Below are 24,503 nucleotides of genomic sequence, written 5' to 3'. Positions count from 1 at the left end.
TTATTTATTCACAAATTATCGAACACGAATAATTAATTTATTTCAGCTAAAAGATTCATCGAAATGTCGTTTCGATTTTTAGAATATTCTATTTTCAATGGATGGAATTGAAAAAAAATCATGTTATTTTTATCAAAACTTCTAATTTTGCCATTAACGCTATGATTGATCAATTATCTTGAATTTATAATATATTATACTCTCAATGTCATTAGAAATATGTTCATGAAGAGAATAAAAAAGATTGAAATAATTCCAGTGCACATTAATTCCTCCTCCCCACAAGACAAACAAATGAATGTGTCACATCAGAGAGTGATTAAGAGAAGTTGTTCACCGCATTATATTCTTTCGTCATTGGTTATGCAATTGGAGAATAATCTCGAATTTATGAAGACGTATTTCACGCTAATGCCAGTGCCATTAGAAATTTTCCAAGAGATCCATGTCTCTTATCTTAATGCGTCGAATAAAAATGTACAAAATAATCCCACTGTATATTTAATTTATATTTATTGACGGTAGTCGATTCATGGCGTGTACAGTTGACCATAAAAATAACGATCATTAATACACCGGGGATTTCATAAATCTTGAGTAATAAGTTTTTACGCCATTGGTTATGGTGGATAATGGCGGCTTAATTGTCCGCCAGTGGCCACAACGATATCTCTCTATCTGGTTTTTTTTTCATTTATTTTTCTCTTTCTATGTGATACATTTTTTTCTCGTCTTTTTCATCCTCTTTCTCCGCATCTCGGGGACTCTCTCGGCGAGAGGAATGAGAGAGATATAATGTGGGTAACGTATAAATACCAACACTCGACGGGACACCTTCCGAGTCGAGGAACAGACACGCGTGAATACATAAAAGCATAAATATGTACACATTAACGACGATTGAGATGCTGAGAGTGAGTGTGACTGAGAGAGATATTAAAAATTTTATCCGGCGAACGCGTGTCTTATGGTAATATTCATTTTGTGTCAGCAGGATTCGTTTTATATTGGTTTCCCACGTACAAATCGTCGAGCCAATTACCGCAGTTTTTCTCTTCAGAGCTGGAATTATTAATATATTATTTAATTATTATTAATATATTAATAATTTATTTTTACTACAATCCAATAATTTTTATGTAGACAACAACAAAAATTCTAGAACAGTTGAAAACTTTTTTACCCTACCGGTACAGTAATTTTTACTCTACCAACACGGTAATTTTTATTTTTATCAGGATAAAATTTCTCTAACGTAGACTAAAATTTAATCATCATAGGGGAGGGTAGGGTAAAACGGACACTTTTGACTTTTTTTGAAATATTCATGACGTGTTGAATTGTTCATAAAATGGAATAATTTTATTTTTCAATTGAAAAACAATGATTCCTCTTTGCGATGAGCTTAGACTGAGCTCAATAGATAAATCTGTTCCTGAGTTACGAATATTTTTAAAAAAGTCAAAAGTGTCCATTTTACCCTACCCTCCCCTAATTAATTTTTACCAAATTTCGGGATAGAAACGAGGAAACGACTCATGATACACTTTTATAGAACGCTAGGATAATTTTCACAAAAAAATTCTCTCCGTGTGCTTAAAAGTTCGGAATTCCTCTGAATTTCACATGCAATCAAGAATTTCATCTTCATTCCTCTCCTGACTCGAAACTTCCTGAAAATTCTTGCTAAACTGTCCGCGAAATTCGATTTCTTTCCAACATCGTAGACAACCCTTCAAATATTGAATTAAAGACAAAAAATCTCTTCTCTTCTCATTCTAAGACTGTTTCGTCTGAAATTCTTCTGAATTATCGTTCGTTCAGTCGTTAATATTTTGTCTTCATCAAGAGATCATTAACCATTATTCACTCGATAAATGGTGAATCCTCGAGAAATGATTATTAAATATTTGAAATGAGAACCGTCGAAGAATTCGGTTTGGCGTTTTAAGACCTGCTCAAGGGGATCGGCCGGTGTGTGTTTGGCAGACAATTACTCCGGGGACCCCCCGCGGCAGCGATGGATGTCTTTCTTGGGCCCCTCTCTCGGGATGCCTTGGCCTGGCGTTCCTCGGAGTGTCCGGACCCCTCTCTATCTCTCTCTCTCCACCCCCTTCATCTTGTTATACCTGGAACCAGACGCGTTGGGCATAAACTGTTTGTTTAGTTGATATATCGTTTAGATACTTATCACCTCGTATATACGATATGAGCGAACGTTCGGTAGACATTTTAACCGGTGAGATATCGTGTCCTAAGAGGAATCTAATGATCCATGAACGAGGTAAATGAACTCTCTATGAAAATCATTTATTATGTTCACGGGATTATTAATGACAGGTAATAATATAAATAGATACATTTCAATAATGGTATTGTGAAAATACTTGTTGGAAATACTGGCAACATTTATTTTGTCGTGGAGATTTTTTAATGGGAGTGGGAAATGATGATATATTGATTTCCCAGCAGATTCGGTTGGACAGAACGATTATTTGAGAACAATTTTTCTTCTTTGAGACGGGGGAATTTCACGCTGAGTTGACTTTATTCAAAAGATATTTTTTTTTATTCTGGGGCAGTACGCGCTGAATTTTTTTCATTCAGCAGGACGATGATGTGATAATTTCATGGGAAATCTGGTGAATTAGCATTTATTTTGTTATTTTTGTTATTATTGAATTTTTATTAATCTTCCTATCAGTTTTTGGAAGATTCGATTGAAAAAGTTTGTAGCTTATCTGCGCATTTTTTTTCAATGGTAATGCTCAATGGAAATTATTTCATAGAAAAAATTTAATAGAATTAAATTTTTTAGTACAATTTATTCTGTTGAGATGACTTTTTCTAATTTTTTCTGTTTGATTTTTCTGTTCGAAGAAAATAAAGTGGAAAAAATTTGGAAAATTCGACAGATTTTTTTTTATAAAATAGTTTACAGTTTATTTGACATTTTCAGTACAATTCGATAAAAATATTTCTATAAAAAATTTTCGCACATGTTTGTTCATTTGTTGAACAAAAATAAAAACTTGTGCACAAATTATCTGAAAAATATTGTCGATTGAAACCGAAATACTCCGAAAAACCATTAAATAACATTACAGGTTTTAACGACGTGCCAGGATTATATATTTATAAATATATTATTTGTCATGCCCGAGTATGTAAAATAGTGGTCCAAAGGGGAATCTTGTGCACGCGTTATTTTCACGTCGGGTATTTTAATGGTGTTATAATGTATGTATGTTTTACCACCAACGATCGAGTGCGAGAGAGCTATGTGACGAGGATGGGCGAAAGAAGATGGCGAGTGAAACAAAAAGAGTGGGAATAAAAAGAAATGAACCGACTATGGCGTTTGGTTTCTGCGCCCTTCTCTCCACTCCGGGCGACTAACCCCGTACCTTACGCCACGGACGAGTTTTACCCAGCGGGGTGCCCACTTCGATATATTCAATCACGAAATTATCACTTCTGTACGTGTTTTTCGGGCCCTGTGCCACTAGTTCGAGGACAATTTTTCCCGTCACTTCAGTGACATTCACGGGAATTTCATGCGAAATTGCCGAGAAACACAATTTCGAAATAATCGTTCCTTTGATGAAAATAATTTTGCTGAGGTGTTGGAAATTACTGGGGCGAAACAGGAGAAATGATTTATTTGAATTGAATTAACTTTATTTGAGTCAATTACATGATTGATTTTTATTTGCTTCTTATTTTTTTTAAATTTTTGTCCCATTTCACTGAAATTTTCAATGACAAAGAATTTTGTCATTGAAAATTCAAAAGTTGATGAAAAAATCAGTGAAAACTGTCAATTTCAGGAGAACCATTCCAATAATTCTTCATCGATTGAGTGATTTAAATTAAATTAACTTTCCTCAAATCAATTAGATGATTGATTTTTCTGTGCTTCTTGATACATCGCATGCAAATTTTTACTCCATTTCACTGAAATTTCATACAATAATTTTCAAGAGGTGCTGAAAATTACGGTAATAAGACGGATTGCCTTCAGTACATCCAAAGAACTATATAATCCAGTTCCGAGACAGTTTTCCTGAAGTTCCAAGGAATTTCATCATTTGAAATTTCCAAATGCATGAAAAAATCAGTGAAAACCCAGAGAAACGGCTCCTCTGAATCGCATGAACTTCATTCGAAGATGAACGAAAAAAATAAGGGAATGAAACAAAAATAGTGAGCATGAACCGACTCCGGGTAACTAACCCCGTGCCTTACGCCACGGACGAGTTTCACCCAGCGGGGCGCCCACTTCGATGTATTCAATCACAAAATTATCACTTCTGTACGTGTTTTTCGGGCTGCGTGTAATGCGATTTTTTTACAATTTTTTAATTACGTCCTTTCCGCACACGCAGAGAACTTTTTAATAAAAATTATCCTGCCGTTCTACAAAAGTGTATCATGAGTCATCGTTTCCTCATTTCTATCCCGAAATATAGTAAAAATATATGATGAGCAAATTTTATTCTCCGTTAGAGAAATTTTATCCTGATAAAAATAAAAATTACCGCGCCGGTAGAGTAAAAATTACTGTATCGCTAGGATAAAATTTACCAACCGTTCCAGAATTTTCATTGTTATCTACATAAAAATTATTGGACTGGAAGGGTAAAATTTATTATGCGTCAGGATAAAATTTCTCTAACGTAGAATACAGTTCAGTAGCGAAGTGGTAAAACGGTTCAAGTCGACTCATCTCGTCGTTGAGTTTTTGAAGAATATCTCCAAATCTAAAGGAGATAATGGAATTTTCGTAATAACATTTTTTTCAGAGCAAATTGAGTGCTACAAAAAAGGTCTTAACAAAAAATTAGCTATCTCCCTTAGATTCCGAGGCATTCACTAAAAACTGGCCAATAGTCAAAATCGACTTGAACCGTTTTACCACTTCGCTACTGAATTTGATCATGATATATTAATTTTTATTAAATTTCGGGGTAGAAATGAGGGAACGACAACTCATGATACACTTTTATAGATAGGATAATTTTTATCAAAAAATTTTCTCCGTGCGTACACCAATTTTTGGAGTAGTTTAAAATCCATATGAATGGAGATACGATAACTCGTTCATCTCCCAGCGGGGGAGCACGTACGGTATTCCTCTGGGTTCTAACGTATTGACAGGTTCCGGGGGAGGGCGGGAGGGAGGATGGGAGGAAGGAGGAGAGACAGACACCTTTCTCTCTCTTTAGTTCACCAAATGGCATTAACATAAGTATGTGGAATAATAAACGTGTGATGGTATGTGCCGGGTTTTTCGAGCATTCGGTGGTGTACTATCTCCACGTTATTTTTTTCGATGTATTTATGACGCCAGGTCGGTTTATTAATACGTTGTGCTTGTATTAGTACGGTTAAGCATGACGAATGGTCTCTCGCGCCGGGGGGATTTCGGTAGGCAGCGTGATTTCGAAAGCCACTGGGACACGGTTTTGATAACTTGTTCGGGGGGATGGAGACATCAGTGATGCTCTCAGTTTTTGACTTTTCGGAATTTTTTTTGGCTGCTCGGGGGATTTATGAGATCGCGTGAGAAACTTGATTTTTAATTTTTGAAAATGTCGAAATTGATTGGAAGCATTACGAAATGTGATGGATTTTTGGAATCGTAAATTGATGGCTCGGATTGCGCGAAGGTTCAATGACATTTAGGGAACATTATTTCTCCGGAGAAATTCAATGGGAAAAAATCAGGAAATTTCAGATTTTATGGGAAATTTAAGGGAATTACAAAGTTTTGAACTGCAGAGAAACGAGAATTGTTGAAATTGGGGGAATTTTCAATGAAACATGCAGATTCAGTACGAAATCCAACACAAAAATTCTAGAATATATTAATATGAATTTTTCTGATTTCTATTAATTTTCTTCTACGATTTTACGGGAAAAATGTATCTTCCTTAATTTTTATGATTTTGATCAAGTTTAATGAATTAATTGAACTGCAATTCACAGTTTCCATTGATTTTTCCGTAGAATTTGGAATTTTTTTTGGCTGCTCGGGGGATTTATGAGATCGCGTGAGAAACTTGATTTCTAATTTTTGAAAATGTCGAAATTGATTGGAAGCATTACGAAATGTGATGGATTTTTGGAATCGTAAGTTGATGGCTCGGATTGCGCGAAGGTTCAATGACATTTAGGGAAAATTATTTCTCCGGAGAGATTCAATGGGAAAGAATCAGGAAATTTCAGATTTTATGGGAAATTTAAGGGAATTACAAACTTTTGAGCTTGAGAATTTGATTTTTTCTGATTTCTATTAATTTTCGTCTACGATTTTACGGGAAAAATGAATCTTCCTTAATTTTTATGATTTTGATCAAGTTTAATGGATTAATTGAACTGAAATTCACAGTTTCCATTGATTTTTCCGTAGAATTTGGAATTTTCAAAGACGAAATTCCTTGAAATTTCAGCTAAAAAGTGACAACAGTGTTCCCAAAAATTGCACAATGCTTTTATTATTATAATTTCGATGTCCTAATGATACATCACTTTAAACCGTTAGGAAACTTCTCAAAAATATGAAATAAATTAGAAAGTCTTCTCGAAAAGCATTAATAATTAATTGAAGACTGCGTTTTTCGATAATTAGGGGGAAATTACGGAGATTTATGGGCTCTGGTGGGAAACTTAATTCCTCATTCCCGAAGTATTCTTTCGAAATTGGGTTCGTGTTATTAAAGGATACCCGATGGAACATCATCGGAAGAATTTCCCTCGAACAAGTGCACCTGTGAATAGTATTGGAGGGAGAGGATGGCTCTTTGAATATCGGGAAAACTTCATTCAACCGAAAACACTCGTAAATTAGATAAGGCTTCGAATCGTCGGAACAGTTACACTCGATTTTAGGAGGCGTTGGATTAGATGGGGTTTTAATGAGCCGATGCTCTTTGAGGGTTGAAGGAGGTCACTAGATTCTCGTGATTTATTGGGATGATTTTACTTTGTGTTACCGGTGAAATACAAATTCTTCAGAACTGAGAGTCCGTAATGGGGTTTCAGTCACGAAGATTTCACTGATCAGTGTGAGAATTTTTTTGAAAATTAATTGACCGTTGCATACCGATTTTCAACATTGAAATTGTAGCATTAATTTAATTACTTATTACTTTTATTTTTATATTCGCTTTTCATTTATTTACTTTCATTTTTTATTTGTATTGATTCTAATTATCATTATAATTTTTTTTCATTTTTATGAATTTGATTTTTACAATACAGAGAGATTATAATTTTAATTTTTTTCACGTGCAAAAAATGTGAACATTCCACTACACACATTTTTCATTTATTCATTTTCATTCTTTATTTGTATTCACTTTAATTATCATTATAATTTTTTTTCATTTTTCTCAATTTGATTTTTACAATACAGAGAGATTATAATTTTAATTTTTTTCACGTGCAAAAAATGTGAACATTCCACTACACACATTTTTCATTTATTCATTTTCATTCTTTATTTGTATTCACTTTAATTATCATTATAATTTTTTTTCATTTTTCTTAATTTGATTTTTACAACACAGAGAGATTATAATTGTTATTTTTTTCACGCGCAAAAAAATGTGAACATTCCACTACACACATTTTTCATTTATTCATTTTCATTCTTTATTTGTATTCACTTTAATTATCATTATAATTTTTTTTCATTTTTCTTAATTTGATTTTTACAACACAGAGAGATTATAATTGTTATTTTTTTCACGCGCAAAAAAATGTGAACATCTCACTACACACATTTTTCATTTACTCATTTTCATTCTTTATTTTCATTCATTATAATTTCAATCATAATTGTTCATTTTTTTCCACAAATAAAAAATGCGAACATTTCGCTATTTATACTGAACCTCTCGCAGTGGCTGTTAGCAGGCGCTAGACCGAGCTCTAATGAACCCCCCGAGTTTGAATTATAAGTCAAACATTTCGGCTGCTTTAAAAAAGAAATCATAACCCCGAATGTGAGTATAATCCATCCGCAAGTATAAGAACCACCGAGTTTGAAGCGAAGAGAGAAAGGGCACATACCCTCGAGGCAAGAGGAGTGTAGGAACATGGCAGCCGAGAACTAACAAGGTAACCTGACCCCACGAGCTGGACCCGGGTTAATACACAGCCGAAACGAGGGGCCCTGGGTGCATAACTCGCATCAATTTCAATATCATTAGCTCGTTTTCTGCGTCCTCAAGCTTTTTTTCCCCCCATTTTTCTTGAAATATTATTTTTCGCGTTTGTCTGGGGGCGCGGGAGGGGGGGGGCTGGACCCCCCCGTGGGCTGCACCCAGGTGGGGAGAACGAGGGAGGTGAAAGCCGCGCGCCTCTGTTGGCAGAGCGTTTAAGGCGATATTTTATAATAATTACTCGCGCGAACGGTCGTCGCCAATTATCAAGAGCGCCTGGACGATTAGCCACAGCGAAATTCCAGTGTTTTATACGGTTTTTTTACGATCTTCTCGTGGTATTAAATTTGTGTTCAGTGAAATGCACCTGGAACAGCGAGGAATTGAGTTATGCTGGGCTTTTTGAGGACTCGAAATCGAAACAATAAGGGGATAATGCGGAAAGAGATGAGAAACATTTTTTTAGATTGTTTTGAGGAAAATTCTGGTGAATTAATGCGAGACCGTTTTTATCTTCAGACATTTTTGGATTGAATTCAGTTATAATATTTTTTTTTTCGAGAAAACATTCCCACATGGAGACATCTATATTTTTAAAAATTTATAAATGTTTTTTATATATTCCTATATATTTGAAAAATTTATAAAGAATTTAAATAAAAAATTCAAGAATGAATAATGATTTAAGAATTAATTGTAATTTTAATGAATTTATTTAATTAATAATAATTAATTAATAATAATTATTTATTTAATTGATTTTAATTTTTTAAATTTTATTCTTTATAAATTTAGAAAATATATGGAATTGTCCCATATTACATATTTTTTTATATATATTTTGATGCGGGTTGACCTTTAATTCATCAAATTTTCATGATTAATTGAAAATGAAAACTGGGAAAAAATCTAAATTTCAGAAGTAAAATCCAGAATATGATTTTCTGAATTTAGAATTTTTCTTTAGTCAGAATTAATTAATTAGATTTTTCTGGAATTTATTTAAAAAATTGCACTACAATATCTTCACACTTCAAAAAATCCGACTATTTTGTTATTCTTCCATCAAAAACAGACTTTGAATTGATAAAAATTTTGATCATTTCCGTCAACAACTTCTTTCCAAAAAATGCTGACCTTAAATTGATTTAATTTTCATGACTAATTTTAAAAAATTTAAGAAAAAATGGAGATTGTAGTCAAATGCATGGCGAAAACTGTAGTTTCAAAATTTAGAATATTCTCTCTTGAAATTAGCCACGTGTTTTTCTCCGTGTAAAAAAGGTGCGTCGATCCCGAAATTTTTACGATTCCGTCACGAATCTAAAGTGCGAGAGAATTAATACAGCGTTTATGGTATTCAATTTTTAATGAAAGGGTGGTTCATAAAATTTGGCGGTTGTAAAAGTCAACACCCGTATGACATTTGTGATGATCTTCGGAGAGCACCTGGGCATCGTAAAAGCCTTCACCTTGTCTTCACGAATAAGTTTCAGGATAAAATGAGATTATGAAAAGATTTGGTGCTTGTCAGTTGGGAAAATTGAATGGCTGTTGCAGTTTGAGCGGAGAAAGAGCAATTATGGAGGCAACGGAAGGAACAATTAAGATAATGAATCTCTTTGTGTTCAGTGGAGGTATTCTTTTTAGTCTTAACGGTACAAACGAGTATATCTGGGGGTTTTTCAGGGATTTCGTTGCTGCACGTGACTGATGACGGTTTTATTTACGACGTTACAAATCTCACGGTTCTCAAATGTTCCTGACAATCAAATTAACGTCATTATTTAACTCTCAGCATTTGAAGATACAGGACTGACGTCTCTTTGATAACTTCATAAATTGAATTAGCTTGGGCTTTGACTCTAAACCAGTCAGAATTTCGAGACTTTTCAACAGTAGCTTCACGACAACCGTTAATTTTTTGAAGTGGGACAAGCCGATGCCCCGTCTCTTCAACAGGCACTCATTGAAAGTCCTACAGTTTGAAAAACGCCTGACTATTCCCTGAAGTTTAAACTCCAGTCGTAATTTTGTTAGTTTCACTTCCGCACTTCAATTCATTTCTAAAATTGTGAACTTTGAAAATACACATAAATTTAGAATTTTATAGAAGTGGATGATAGCCATAGAGAGCTTGGAAATCTGCACGTGTACGGCCAGTTTCCTCGACACCTTTCGGTCTTAAATGTCAAAAATATCTTATCACAAGTGCATGAGGGTTTGTTGCACTTTTGCCGAGTGATTGACCGAGTTCACCTGATGCGGAAGACCTGAATATAATCATTTCCATCTCGATCGTTAAATTTTTTAGGCCCATTTGCGAGAACTAAAAACATTCGCTGCATGAGTGAAGATGAATAAAATTTTGTGTGCATGAAGGATTTTATTCATGCAAGTTATCACCCGAGTAAGGAAGGAAATTGTACAAATTGTATTGTAGCACATAACAAACTGACTAAATGAGTGATAGCAATAAAGTGCTTGGAAAGCCAGTAATATAAATTAGTTAGTGTAGTTGATCTAATAATAAATATGAGGAAATTAATTGATTTAGGTAATGTACACTTTTATCAATGTAAATAGTTCCCATGAGTATTTTGTCTTGTAAGATAACAGTCTAATTCATTGTTAAATGTTTCGTCAATATAAATTTGATTCTGCAGTTGGCCTTGTGCTGTTGGATCTACACGAAAATAAAATGAAATGCAACTGACAAAAATCGTTACACTGCGATGACATTCCTCCTCCCAATGCGCCAAATCTCACGGTTCTCAAATATACCCGAAACTAAAATTAACATCATTATTCGACTTTGCAGGACATTCACTGACAATCATTGAGCATTTAAAGATACAAGTTTTCACCGTCACCTCAATAGGCATTTGTTAAAAGTCTCGTATTTTACGAAAAACGATCTAGGATCCCACGGATGTGGCAGCCGATAGGTGTGGAACAAGTGCGAAAATAAGCTCTTAACGAGGCAAAGATTGACTCTGACAATAGGAAGGTGGGAACCGTAGGGACTCCGGAGCCTCTTCAACTACCAACGGGGGGGAGCGAGAAAAAAAGAATCTACCGTCCAAAAGAGCCCCGAATTGTCGACAATGGGGCTTGAAATCCACACTGGCTCGGGCCCCTGTACGTGGAAAAGCCGCGTGGACAGTCGGCGGTCCATGGAACACCTCCCCTCCCCCCAATTCAACTACAAAAGGACAAACTTGGAGTACAATGAAATCGACCGCGCGTAAATTCGCAGGTTGACTCTTGAAGAAAAAAAATCCATAAAAGGAAACAAAAAAATGGGAGGACGCGCGCGCCGCAGCTCAAGACGACTCTGTCACCTGGCGCCCACGATATAACACTCATGAATGCAAACAAATTTTCAATGGAAGTTGAGATGTGATGGGTCTATTTTTCGCGTTAGAATCTAATTTTCCAATGTGTCTGCGCGTGGAGGAATGAGAGGGATATTGAGACGTCATCGCCACGGGGGTGCAATTCATTTGGCCTTTGAACATTTTATGCCTTTTTTCCGAAGATCGTTTCGTTTTTCAAGCGATGAATAAATCTGGGAACGATAAATCTGCATTATAGTCAGGCTGGAAAATTTGTCTCAAAATGTTTCCATGAAGTGCTTTTTCGAGTGGACGGGACTTGCCGCATTCGTCACGGAGCATCGGGAGAATGCGGGGCTCAGAGTGAGCTCGAAGTCATCCTCACTCTTGGGAGATTGTGGGGATGTCCAAGTACTTTAGATATTTTTTCTGCAGTGAAACGCTTTTCTACTTTTGTGTAGTCTATCATTGAAGCTTTCATTGATGATTTTATTATTTAAACTGTAGGTCGGAATTTCTATCTGGATATTGAATCGTTAGAAAACATTGTAAATGTCTGAACAAAAATTAGAAAGTTTACTTTTGGAGGAAAATCGATGAAGTAGTTGAAAAATTGCAATTTTTGACAATTAGCAGTATTTTTTTATAAATAATAACCAATTTCATGCCCAAATTATTAATTAATTATTGTTTTTTAAACGAATGTTTAAAAAAGTAAAAATTTCGGGCAAAATGGTATTTGATTTAGCACTTTAGCTATTTTTTCTCCAATGAAACGCTTTTCTAGTTTTGTGTAGTCTACTATGGGAGCTTTCATTGCTGTTATTATTTAAATTGCGGGTCTGAATTTTTATCTGAATATTGAATCGTTAGAAAACATTTTAAATGTCTGAACAAAAATTAGAAAGTTTACTTTTGGACGAAAATCGATGGAGTAGTTGAAAAATTGCCATTCTTGACAATTAGGAGCATTTTTTAAATAAATAATAATTAATTTCATGCCTAAATTATTATTTAATTATTGTTTTTTAAACGAATGTTTAAAAAAGTAAAAATTTCGGGCAAAATGGAATTTGATTTTGCACTTTAGCTATTTTTTCTCCAATGAAACGCTTTTCTACTTTTGTGTAGTCTACTATGGGAGCTTTCATTGCTGTTATTATTTAAATTGCGGGTCTGAATTTTTATCTGAATATTGAATCGTTAGAAAACATTTTAAATATTTGAACAAAAATTAGAAAGTTTACTTTTGGATGAAGATCGATGAAGTAGTTGAAAAATTGCCATTTTGACAATTAGGAGCATTTTTTAATAAATAATAATCAATTTCATGCCTAAATTATAATTTAATTATTGTTTATTTTAAACGAACTTTTTAAAAAGTAAAAATTCCGTGCAAAATGAATTTTGAATGACGTCGAATGTTCATGTTTTTTTGTTCAAATTTTTCTGACGCAATTTCATTGACAAATTTGATGATTGAAAATGGTCAAACTGTAAAAGATACTTGAATACCCGCGATTGTCAACCGGCGAGATGACTGGAAATTCCGGTGAAATCATTGGTTCATTCGATGCTGCATGCAGCTCGATAAATCATCGACTTTTGGCCGAGCTCCACGCATTACAAAACCGTGGAGAAGAGATGGAGCTAACAAAGTTGGCTTTATAGGCGAATTTTCTGCTCAATAAACTGTGACTCCATGTTCCAGAGGGCGCGTCGGTGCTCCTCGCGCGTGTCCTCATCCACGGAAATTGCCGTTTTCAATGGATTTTATGATGTGGCACAATCCACCCCCATTTTTTTTCATTTTTATTCAGCTCTCGGTGGTGGTGTGGATGCACACAGGAGGATGTTTCTCCGATATTTCCATTGTAATAAAAATTTTCCAGTGGAATTGACGTCAATTTTTGTGTATGGGTCTATTTAAACGGAAGAAAATGGTGAATTTTGAATGGGGCAGGGGTTTTGGGCGTTATTAATCACTTTTTTATTCTTTTGGAAATTTTTCGGAGAAATATATTGACATTATCTTCAAATTTCAATTCGCCTGAAACATTAAAAAGTTGAAATTCGGGATAATTATGCGCAGTTTTGAATAAAAATCTGCATTACTAGAAAATCTTCAATATGTTGTAAATTAAATACAAAATGCAATCATTCATAAAAATTTAACAAAATTGAGAAAGTAATATTAATTTCAATAGAATTTTCAATCGATTAAATATTCATAAAAAATATTCTCCTGAATTTTTTAAATTGTCAATAATTCTTAATCAGTTGATTCGTCAATAAAATCATAAATAGAGACTTCATGTAAATTACTGATTATTAAAAATCTCACAATTTGTTATTTGAAGTTTACAGTAATTTGTAAAGAATGAAAAATTAATAAATCAGGAAAAATTGAATCAAATCAGATATTACCAATCTCTTCTTCTATTTTTCCGGTGCAATGTCCAACGAATGTTCGATGAGTGGACCTCGACCACGTCAATTATTGTGATAATTTATGCCCAATATGCACGCAGTGATGTTCGTTATTTTATTTTAATCCTTATTTATATTTGCCTTATTCATACGTAACATCCTTTTTATTTGCCATCCTCAAAAATATACTGTGTGTAATGGCCTCCGGTTGCGACCCATTCGCACTCTTGTTTGGCGCCCACGGCGAGCCCGACTACATTCGTGCATTCGTCAAACACGCGAGTCTAACCCGCATCGCGCATTTCGTCAGTTGAAATTCAACTCTCAATAATAATATCGAAAATTCAATTAAGTTAATTCAACCAATTAGCGTCTCCTGGAGGGTGATATATATTTTACAGTCGTTGGGAGAGTGTCTATCTGAATATTATTCGTCATAAAAAAATTCTGTCTTCGGTTTATGATCGAAGAGGCCGAAACGTGCGAATGCACCTGCCCGTGCGCACGTCTACGGCCATTTTCCCCGACACCTTTGAGTCTTAAATGTTGAAAATATCTTATCACAACTGCATGTGGGTTTGCTGCACTTTTGCCGAGTGATTAACCAAATTCACCCGATGCGGAAGGCCCAAATATAATCATTTCCATCTCGATCGTTGAATTTTTTAGGCCCATTTGCGAGAACTAAAAACATTCGCTGCATAAGTGTAGATGAATAAAATTTTGTGTGCATGAAGGATTTTATTCATGCAAGTTATCACCCGAGTAAGGAAGGAAATTGTACAAATTGTATTGTCGCACATAACAAACTGAATAAATGAGTGATAGCAATAAAGTCCTCGGAAAGCCAGTAATATAAATTAGTTAGTGTAGTTGATCTAATAATAAATATGAGGAAATTAATTGATTTAGGTAATGTACACTTTTATCAATGTAAATAGTTCCCATGAGTATTTTGTCTTGTAAGATAACAGTCTAATTCATTGTTAAATGTTCCGTCAATATAAATTTGATTCTGCAGTTGGCCTTGTGCTGTTGGATCTACACGAAAATAAAATGAAATGCAACTGACAAAAATCGTTACACTGCGATGACATTCCTCCTCCCAATGCGCCAAATCTCACGGTTCTCAAATATACCTGAAACTAAAATTAACATCATTATTGTACTTTGCAGGACATTCACTGATAACCATTGAGCATTTAAAGATACAAGTCTTCATCGTCACTTCAACAGGCATTCGTTAAAATTCTCGTATTTTCTGAAAAACGATCTAGGATCGCACGGACATCGCAGCCGTGTACACTGATAGAATGATTCATTTATTCCAAACGAGATTCGTTAACTATTAACGAATGGTAGAGTTGAATATGACCAAATGAATATTCGTTAATAGTTAACGAATGGTTCACTTGAATGGCGAAAGTCAAGTCAAACAAGGCTCCTCAAATATACATTCGTTAACTATTAACGAATGAACATTTGGTGAGACCGAATAGACCCTAACCTCCAACCAAAATCCATTCGTTAACAATAACTAATCCGTTCTATCAGTGTAGACCCGTCAAAAATAGGCGGGCAGAGATTGACTCTGACAGTAGGAAGGTGGGCCAGCACCTCCAAGCAACCAAAACCTCTCATCCAATCCACTTCCACCCACCGATTAACCAAACTTCCTCGATGCGGAAGGCCCAACACAGCCATTCCCAAAAATCCACTGCCCACCAAGTGAATACGAATAAACTTTTCTCCGCATAAAGGCTTGCACTCACCCAACTTATCCCCCGAATAAGGAAGGAGCGAGAGTGAGGTAAAAAAGTGTAAATAAATGTAAAAAGAATGAAAGGCGATGAGAAACACGAAGGGAAAAGAAGAGGGTAGTCGAAGGAACAAATGAGTTCGATGAGTTACGGCTCGTCATAAATCTCAAGCTAATGGCTGCCTAAACGCGAAACCTGCTGGCTCTCCTTCGTACCCATATACTGGTGGTGTTCGCCTCTGCCCAACGACCGAGAAATTTAATAATCCAACTAATGGGGCACCAGGCGATATCGAGAGACACGAGGAAAGAAAACACAAGTAGAGCTTTAAAAAAACCGCATGAAAGAATAAAAGATTAGTTGGGAAATTTGTTTCTTTTAGAATTCGATTCCATCATCTTTGTTCGGTGTTTGGGCCGCCTCCGCAAAACTGGTCGCAATAAATATACCGTCATTTCGGAAACCGTCCGCCTTTTAATAGCCCTCTTACACCGTTATTAAATTATAAATTATGACAATCTTGTCTCGCATTTAATGAACCTGACGTTTTATGCCCGGCCGTTCAATATCGTTTTAACCGACACCTAAAACGCCCGCGGGCTCCCCCTCATACCACAACTACACACATCGATATGAGTATCGACGTGAGGAATCAAAATTTTGGTTAATAAAATGACTGAAGTAACGATTTTTCGATGGATTATTTTTTTAGCATCTCCTGGCGGAGGTTTTCGGGCAACTGAGGATCACGAGAAGTAATAGTTTAGTTTACGTGAAAATACAGAATACTCACGTTTTACGATTCGCATTCGTTGGTCCGAATTTTTTTACGATTTCGTTATTCAAGTCTTTAGAGAATGGGGGGGAAAAAAAAGGACTCGGTAATCCTGAGACACATGGGCACATGCTTGACCGGCGTTGGCCTCCCGTCGCTTTATTAGCCCTCAATTGTTTGTTCAACATTCCCAAAAACGACCCTTAAAGGCTTCGTCGTATCTGATTTACTGCCTTCATTTTTTCACGTCTTAAATTCTTCAAAAAAGAGACTATCTTGTGGTGGCTTTTGAGTTGCAGTTTTTATCAGAAAACATGTGGCAACACTGCGGGGTGTTGCTCGGGGTGCGACGTGTTGTACATGTGTATTCTTAACGATTTTCGGAGATATTTCGCTGGTAATTTAATGAGTTGTCGAATTGTGAAGGGAATTGGCTCCATAAATGTTCGGAGGTCGTAATAGGTGACTGTATTATACACTGTTAGATATTTCTGACGGAAGCGAATTAATTTCGGAGAAAAACTGGGAGAATTCGAGAGAAAACTCTTTTGAATTAATGTTGAAGTTCTATTCAAGAATTTCACAGCTTTCCTGTCGGTTTTTTAATGGAAAATGTCCTATAGAAACCATATTTTATGGTTTTCAATTTAGCCTTCATATTCAGAAGATTACATTTTCAAAAGAAATATAATAATTTAATTCAATGCACACAAACGAAAAGAATTGTTTCTCTGCAAAAATCTCTCAAACTATATTCACTCTCGTCTCAACCAATAATGACACTCAATTATTAACAAAAAAAATATATTTATGGAAATCGCGTTGAGAGAATTTCTCAGAAATTTCATAAATAACTTAACGACTGGTGGAACGATGAAGGGCATAAACTCTCGAAAATATTTATAAACGAGTAGTTAATTGACCGGAACTGGCCCTCAAAACCAGCTGTTTTATTGATAATAATTCATCCAAGAGAGATTTGTTTGAAGGCTCATGACAAAGCGACTGAAGGGGTTATAAACGCGTAAAAAAACAAAGGATATTACGAAATGGTGAATACAGATCCCTCGGAATCCCAAATTACTGTTGGTATTTACAAAAAACATCGGGCTCCTTTTTCGAAAAAAAAAGTGGTATAAAATTCCTCCGGGAGGATTTTTACAGTCAATAAAAAGTGGTTGATTCTTCCCCGGTGGGCTTTTTTCAAATTGCTCAAGAGGCCGTAAAAAGTCGTCTGTTACCAAATACGACTTTTTTCAAAAGCCAGCAGTCAAGTGAACAAAAAAATATATAGGCAGGATTTCGTCCTTTTTTTCTCCTATCCAACTCTTCCTCCCTTGTTGGTATTCTCAGAGATGCATCCAAGAATGAAAAACCCATTAGGAAGTTACCAAGAGGCGTTTGACTGGGCGTCAAGCTCCTACCTTCGGGAATATCTCGCATCGTTGAGTTTTGTGGAAAAACGTCTCGAGAAAATGGACATTAAACGGGTGAATGAGGAGGGGGGAATATAACAAAAAGAGAATGAGGAGGAGATTTAAGGAATACTCTCGAGGGTTCATTGCTTTATAGCTGGATCGTTCCACGAAAAAGCGTTTTAGCATCGATGCTCACATCCACGTGAGGGCGATCAATCTTTCATGGGAATCACGTTGGTCGGCTCCTCTTGTTTACATACCTCTTGGCAAAGTCTGGTGCGGAATCCAAAATCGACTGTCATTGCACGATCCTTTTTTATTCCTCGGTTCATCAATTCGGTGAAGCTTGCCGTCACGTTAGCAGGATTCTCGGGATGTTTTTTTTCTCAGACTACTTGAATTTTCAATCAGAACATCAATATTAAGCCTAGATTGGCCACCACAAGAAAAAAACACCGCGGCGCGTTGATTTTCTTCAATTTCCATTGACCGGAAAAATAAAAAAAATTCATTTTTTCAATTGAAGTGTCCAAAAAATTATTTTATTATTATATTTTGATAACAACGCAATTCCCGAGGATTCTAAAGAACTACTAATTATTTCCAACAGATGAACTACTTCTGCCCAGGCTAAATGATATTAGCCGCGCGGAGAGAAATTGTGTAGAGAAATTCTAGTGCCGGCACTGGCAGTTTTATTGAGTAGAATGTGACTATTTCCTGTTCTTATATGAAATTTTCACAGAAATCTGTAGAAATTTTACTTTAACGGCATTAGAATTTTTCAAAATCGGTGGATTGGAATTTTTTCCAGTACTAACGCTAGAATTTTTCTCAAGAATTTCGCTCCGCGCGTTACGCGACGTTGCCGGAAGCTCGTTAAACGCGCCCGGGCAGTGTAGAGTGAATTCGGCAACGCGGGGCCTAGTAACGCGGCAGATTCCCCGCAGAGCTGACCTCGGTCGCTAGGTGTTAAATAGTTTCCACCGGAATTTCCGTAAGAGGACACGATTATTCCATAAAAATTAATGAAAAATCAGGGAAATTCCTGAAATTCCAAGGATTTTAAAGGAGTCCCCTGAAAATTCAAGGAAAGTTTAGCCGTTAATATTGATTTTAAAAAAGTGAGACTTAACTCAAAATTTCAGAGAAACTTGAAGTTCCATTGACTTTTTTCCCTTAAATCTAATTCAGAGTCTTTTCCCGGAAAATTCAGCCAAATTTTTTCAAGAGCGTATGATTAATTATTTACATTCATCTTCACCCAATAATTGAACTGGAATTTTCATCGATTCTTACATCAAATTGTGAATTTTCAAGGACGAAATTCAATAGACAAGATTTTTTTTCTCATTATAGTCGTGCAAAACATTAAAAAAATGCACAAATATTGAAAATAAAATGTCGGAAATGGAAACAAACCAAAAAATGTTGTGAATAAAAAACGGAATAATACCAGAGATACACCCCACATCCAAAAACTGAAATTCCCCCCTCATTAACTCGCCATTCGCTGTCAAAATCCAGCTATATCATTTTCAGCGAGATTAACAAATCGCCAACATGACCTGTCGGATCGAATCGCCCGGCGAGAACCGAACAACCAAGCGGACCCCTCATCTCTCTTCCTTATCTAAATCGTCCCCATGTTTACGTTAAAAATCCAGGTGTTGATGTTGGAATTTCAAAAAGTCATCCGCAACATCCTAGCTTCTCGACTCGCATTATGCTCCCTAAACCAGACAATAACGACCAAATATAACTCCAATGTGTCAAACTGCGGATATTTCAATCACGTCGCAGTTATTCACCGCAGACCGCAATAGAGGGAAATTATTTTCACATGAATTTTCATTGAGAGAAAAAGTTGAGGATAAGTGGGAGCATCTGGCCCTTTACAAGTTGACAATCACCATCAGTGCTCTCTCAAAATATTTATTCAACCCCCCTTCGATTCCTATGATCTCCCGATATACACAGCTGAATGGTCAGCCTGAATAGCCTGAACTAATCTCGTTAAAACCACATTACAATAGACTCACTTCCACTTTTTGACTTTCCCGGAGTTAAAAATCTCTTGGAAAAACATTGAATTTGACTTGGAAAAGTATTTTTTTTTCGTCAGGGGTCTGCCACCTCAAGATTGACAGAATGGTTGGTAAAACTTCAATTCCAGAAAATTAATTGGATAAATTGGTGCTGAAATTATTTATGTTTCGAATGGTTCTGTTGATTTTACCAATATTTTTGTCGAGAATTAAACAATTCATGTATTTACTTCAATGGAAATCCTTGACTTATATAAATCAATAATTTGTTAAAAATAAATGCTGTACTCGGCTTTAAGATAAAGTTAATTTAATTCAAATGAATAATTTATTTGGCTGCATTGATGAACTTTTTAGATTTTTCATTATGCAAATGAATTTAAAAAAATAGATGATTGAGTTTTTATTCAATAAACAGTCAGTATTTACACATATACGTATCTTAAAAACTCTTATGCTAAATATCTTCTTCATATTGATTAAACATACGGTCCATTAGTGACTCTCTAATTTATTTTATATTTATAGAATTTGATTTCATAATAACATTTTATTCTGTTTGAGATGCAATTGCTTTTGCAGTTGATATTCAACAGCGCAACAGATTATCCGCAGGAGGAGAAAATAAATTTTTCCTGTAATTATTGAATTACATAATGCAAAACTTTTGATTTTGATATTAGATCACAAAAATAAATATTTCTGGCTTGACTTTGGGAAACTAAACAGCGCTGAGCGTGGTCACTAGATGAATGTGTGGCCGCGCGGGAACACCTCACGGACGAAACATTGTTTGGAAAAAACTGGAAAGAGCATATTGGGAAATAGTATCTTTCAGGGCGAATGCCATGGGGTTTTACTCGCGTGGAGTTGGCGTCCTCGCCTTCGGCTCGGACTGGCCAACCACGCAAGTAAAAAAACCCCACAACACTAGGCGTGAGCGATATTGTTCCTAGTGATTTTCAGTTTTACGAGTTTGGGGAAGGGTTAATGCCGATCTCTGGACGAGGAAAAGTGAAGATCAATACGGAAAAACAAATATGTGGCAAAAAAACGGGATGAAGGAATGAGAAGCCATAAAAACCGAAAAGCAAACAGTGAAATAAATAAAGAAATGTTAATCTATACCTTGTAAATACGCTAGAACAGCTAGTAGAAAAACTCCTTATCTACCTGTAAAATATTTTTAATCGTCACGGTGGTCTTCCCCTCGAGCAATTCACCTCACGAATCGTCCCGCTACTAAAAAGTTAAACATAACCTAACCGCTCCAACGTGACTGTCACGAGGAATCCATCACTTAAGGATTTCCGGTCATTCCGAAAAAAAACGACAGAGTAAAATAACGTAGGTAATTCGCCATTCGATGAGCGTATTGACGGAACAATATTGATATCTCCCGTGAAATGCCAATGTAACATGCTTGTAGGCACGCGGCATTGATACATAAATAATGTATGCTTCCCTCTTTCGTGTTCCACTGTAATTTGATTGCGAAGGCGTCTGATAATTCTCGTTATGCTGTACAATACCTGTGCAAGTTTAGCGCCCCTCAGTTACAATCCCAACGTGTTTTAGATTTTCGTGCTGGAAGAGACTCTCATAACGTCGTTGAATCACACTCATATAATCGACGGAGAAAAATGCAATTGTAGTTGTGTATACGTATGCACGGGTATATAAAACGGACACGAACGGCGAGAAGTCAGAAGGAAAAGGCTATCGCACGGGACAATCGCACCATTGTTACCTGGGACTGAAACCACCTCTCAAATGTATATAATTAACGATATGAATCTTGAGGGATTATTCATTTGGCGACTGATCGAGAGGAATACAGAGTCGTAATTATTATTTGAGGATGCTTTTGTCTCTTTAACAAAGATCCCGGGGTATCCAATAAATGTAAAAATATGGCTGTTGGCGATGGGGCGATGGAGAGGGAGAGGAGGAAAAAATCTATTAAAAAGCGTTTGGAGATCCATTGGCAACGGTGGTCACACCTTGAACGTATTTCACTTGGCGTCGCATTTCAAACTTCGCGCGCGCCTCGTTTGTTTATGGTAGCCCATGATTGCTGGGGTTCCCCCTCGCATTAACAAGCACCGGGCGAACGAACTCCTCGGAGGCAGGCTCACGTTCACGATGATCAATTGACGAAGTTCCAGGTACTGTCGATACTTCTTTTTCGTTTTGTTCGGTGAATTTTTTAGGGCTTTTTCATTGATGGGGGAGGGGAATTCATCGGTATTTCGGGGGGTTTTGGGTGGGGTAATTGATTTTGGAGGGGGAAGGGGCTTGGGAGGTTTTTTCAGGTGGAATTTCAAGGAATTTCGATGCTGACAGTTCAGATTTTGAGGGGAAAATGAATGAATGCTGCAGTTTGCAGTTCAATTATGCTACAAAAATTAGTAAAAAATAAAAAAATTGAATATTGAGGTTTTGAATTTTCGGTTAATTAAAAATTTGGCGGGATTTCGTACGGAATATTCTTGTTTTGGTTGAAAATTCAACTAATTCCATTGAATTTTCAGTGAAACTTGAAATTTCGAAGGATTCAATATCAAATTGAACCTGTTACATGCATTTTTTAATTTTCTAATGATGTATACACAAACTTGCATGAATAAATAAATAAATAAATGAATGAATAAATTAACTAATTAATAAATAAACAAACGAACGAATAATTTTTTTCCCTAAACGTCGAGTGACACGAATGCCCTTTTCAGTGATTCCCTTTATTCAATGTTCAGAAATATTCGCCACAGATCTCCTCGAATGAATGAATATTGACAATATTAACAAGCACCACCAACACAGCTACGCTCGGCTGACTGCCCCTTTTTTTTATATACACACCAGTGTCTCGGAGATTCGTGGAGGGAGAACTCGTTCGAACCACCTACACACGCAAAGGGGTAATCGACTCGCGTGCGAAATCGTCGAACGACCATGCGGTATCTCGATCCTATTATCTCGTAATTAATAGTCTATTAGCAGGAGCCGTATCGCGGACTCTGCCACCTAACCTCTCCATTCTAGCTCGTCGCAGCGACGCAAATATAACCGGGAATTTTTTGCAAATGTGCGACAATTTTCAAGTAAAGTGAAAAATGCAGTGGAAATTATGGTAAATAGCGTAGGACAAGCGGTGGATTTTATTTTTAATTCTGAAAAAATGTCGCAATTCAACTGCAGAAACTGCTACTGCAGTGACTGAAAATGTTTGACTGTAAAAAATGGTGGGAATGCGCTTTCTAATGATACATTCACATGTTCACGGTGTAATGATGAATGGCTCGATGAAGTACATTAAAAAAATTAGTTTTTAATTTCTCTTTCCTCGCACACGTGCTTATGTTAATGAGCCACTGGTGGTAATTAATTAATTGACGTGGCTGCATGATAATGAGGTGTTGGCTTCTATTAAACATTTCATCAATTAAATAATTTGTTTTCCACGAGAGCGATACGGAAAATCAGAGATTCATCGGGGGCCATAAGTCATAATCGTTTACCGTTGACATCGCCGTCTGCATCTGCTGTGCGTGTTAGTCATGACGTGCATACAGAGTCACAATAACGTGTCGTGTCTCGGCATGGACATTACACATAATACATAATACAATGTGTATTTGCAAGTTGTCGAGGGGACGGGTTTTTACTGCGGAGGAGGTAATTTCTCCTCGGCACGGGGGAAATTTCATTTTTCACGCAAATAATTGGATTTTTAGGGGGGAGGACACACGTGCGCATATGTTTCATAGGCGAAGAGAAATGTTCAGTAAAAATTACGGAACTCACAGTTCGCTCACCGATTACGGAATCGACCTGGAAAATTCAAGTGACGGTATCGCAATTTTTCACAGGAGATTCAGGAAAAATTACGGAACGCTCGGGAAAAATTCCGTGACTTTAGGTAAAAATTACGTGACAGCTCCGTAAAATTTCCTCCGGAATTACGGAAAAATACGTAATTTTTATTGAATATTTTTCTCCGTGCAGGAAAATGTCGATTGAATTTTTATTGAAAATTCTATTAGTTTTTGGCTGCTTTTGGTGGAAAATTCCGTACCTTATCGCATGTTTTTTAAGAGAATTTATGCGACAAAAACTATTTTATAGAAATTATATAGAAATTAGTAGAATTTGATCTTTTTATTCAATTTTTTTATTAATTTTCCTAGTTTTTTCCACTCAATTTTTCTTTATTTTTCATAAAGAAAAATCAGACAAAAGACTTTCTATCTAAAATATCTCAATAGAATATTTTCCATTAATCATTTAAATTGCAAAAAAACATACCGATAAGCTGCAAAATTCAAAAAATTCTCTAGTGGATTCGCTGCATTTTTCAATGAAATTTTTCTGTACGTACACTTGATAGAGACTGCAAACTGGTAATTGGCAGGGGGGATTGTACTTTCGTCTAACAGCGGTAACGAATGGGATCAGTTATGGGGACGCGAGTCACCTGGCATTTGAATCTCGTTAACGCGCCGACGTATTGCAGTGACTCTCATGCAATACTTGCTGGCAATTGTTGGAAATTGCAGGGAG

The sequence above is a fragment of the Diachasma alloeum genome, unplaced genomic scaffold, assembly GCF_001412515.2.
Source record: "Diachasma alloeum isolate Michigan unplaced genomic scaffold, Dall2.0 Dall_scaffold_00280, whole genome shotgun sequence".
NCBI classification, from domain to species: Eukaryota; Metazoa; Arthropoda; class Insecta; order Hymenoptera; family Braconidae; genus Diachasma; species Diachasma alloeum.
Note: the sequence above shows the minus strand (reverse complement) of the source record.